Source organism: Poecilia reticulata, unplaced genomic scaffold, assembly GCF_000633615.1.
Source record: "Poecilia reticulata strain Guanapo unplaced genomic scaffold, Guppy_female_1.0+MT scaffold_331, whole genome shotgun sequence".
Classification (NCBI taxonomy): domain Eukaryota; kingdom Metazoa; phylum Chordata; class Actinopteri; order Cyprinodontiformes; family Poeciliidae; genus Poecilia; species Poecilia reticulata.
The window spans coordinates 22,378-24,760 of record NW_007615104.1 but is presented as its reverse complement, the minus strand read 5'-3'; positions in this window follow the sequence as shown (position 1 = coordinate 24,760).

Below are 2,383 nucleotides of genomic sequence, written 5' to 3'. Positions count from 1 at the left end.
CGTCTCAACCCGTCCACAGAACCGGTCCAGTTTCTGAAGCTCAGTAGGAACCGCCTGGTTCCTCTGTCCCTGAAAGAAACTTCCTTTATTCAAAGTCAGAACAGGAAGTTTTCACAGGTCAAAGGTCAGGGTTAGTTTTTACCCAACAGACTCCAGTACCAGCCGTCCACCAGTCCTCTGGACTTGGTACGGTTGCCATGGTGACAGGACGTCCCTTCAGGTTCTAGATGGACCCGCTAACTGATCGGACCGGTCCGGATCCCATCACTGAAGTTCTCCTGATGCTGGGCGAAGGGCTCATGGAGGTTCTGCCACTGGTATTTAGGAAAACATTCCAGGACTTTCCAGGACTCTCCAGGACCTGCAGTATAATTTCCATGACCTCTTGACCCAGGTTCTACAGGTTCTACAGGTTCAAGAAGAAGTTTATGAATGAAAGATCAGCAGATCCAAGTGGAACCATAGTGATCATGTAGAGGAGGAAGGAAACATGAAGCCACAGATAATTAGGAATCAATAATCGACTTTAAAATCCTGACTGTTTGTAAATCACTAAACGTTTCAGCACCACAACACATTACAGGTCTGCTGCTGCTGTACCAACCTTCCAGACCCGTCAGGTTCTGGTTCTGCTCTGCATCAGAACCAGAACCAAACATGGAGAAGCAGCATTCAGCTTCTATGCACCACGAATCTGGAACAAACCTCCAGAAAACTGTGAAACAGCTGAAACCCTGAGCTCCTTAAATCCAGACTAAAACCCTCCTGGTGTCGTGATGGACTCTAATTTCTTAACCCTCATGCAGAAGATCACCAGGAGGAGAACAGGAATCAGTTCAACCGGTTTGTTCTAAACACAATAATGATCAACAACCAGGTCCTGGGAAAAGCTGCTATCAGGATCACTGGAGTGTGGGAACAGAGAGATGGTGAGTTCAGGGGTCGTGGTAAACGGCAGTACAGCATGACTGGACTGGTCAGACTTTAGTAGGGCTTGTCTGGGGGAAAATCACTGGTTAACAGGTCGAGTTCAGGTGGAGGGCGGACAGGTAAGCTTTGGATCAGAGGAGGCCAGGAGAGAGAGTCTGCAGACTTGCGTAATCCAAAAGGGGTTTGCTGACTCTGGAGACGTCAGTGGAGCTCGGGCAACCAGTGGGCAACATCCACAGCGTCATAAGGAATCACCTGAGGAGGAGCACAAGGAGAAACCACCAGATGTCTAAGAAGGAAGATTACAGTGAGTAACACGGAGGGCTGGAGCACCAAATACTGGCTACCTCTCTGGCACTGAAGTGTCAGCAGCTCCCTGCTCATATACTCCTCCAGATGATGTGAGTAATTGCAGGTGTGCAGGATCCAGAACACAGACAACACCCTCCAGGTAGGAAACAGCCTCTTGGCTCCCTCTGGTGGTAAAAGAGGGAAAAGCAGCAAAAGGACCATCCAAACACCTGGATTCCAGCAGGTTCATGTATTTTCAGGCAGTTTGTTTTTTGTTTGAAATCAGAAATGAGAAAATGGAAATTGACTTTTTTTTCATTTACTAAACCAAAATGGGGAATCGGATAACGGGATCGTTATCCGATTCCCATTTAGTGCATAAAACGAAAATGGAAAAAACGACCTGTGAATTTCATTATTTCATTATTGACAGTCGGCCTGTCCGAGAAGGTCTGTCTGTTTTTACACAGGAGCCGAAGACATCATGCAGGCTGCAGGAGACAAGCTTCATCCTTTCATGCTCTATATTTCAGCCAAAGACAAGTCAGTTTACGTAAAGCTCCTGTGAGAAACAAATGATACCGGGCATCAGGTCACAGATAAAAATGGTTGATCTGAGTTTTTAGTTTATTATTTTATTTTGAAAGGCCAGAGCACCAGGAAGTGGCTTTCCATACCTGCCTGCGGCTCCAGCAGCGATAAACAGGTAAGTACAGTATTAATTTGTAACAAAAAGTTATTTTAAGATGTTTTTACCAAACCAACTTTATTTATGAAGCACTTTAAAACGACCACAGCTGATACAAAGTGCTGTACATTAAACATAATTAAATAAAAACTCTTACAGTTTAAAAACATACAATTTAAAACTGGATCCTGCTGGAGTTGAAAGCCAAGTAAAATAGATGGTTTAAGACGAGCTTTAAAGTGGACAGTGAAGGGGCGTCTCTGACCTGCAAAGGCAAGTCGGTCCATAACTTTGGACCCAGGACAGAGAAGCTCTGACCCTCTGAGCCTCCTGGACCTCTGGACCTCCAGGAGCAGCTGGACCTGAGAGACCGATGGGGCCCGTAGGGGTGAAGAAGCTCAGAGGTCAGCCGGGGTGAGATTATGTAGTGATTTAAAAACAAACATAAGAATTTTAAAATGAATCCTAAAATAT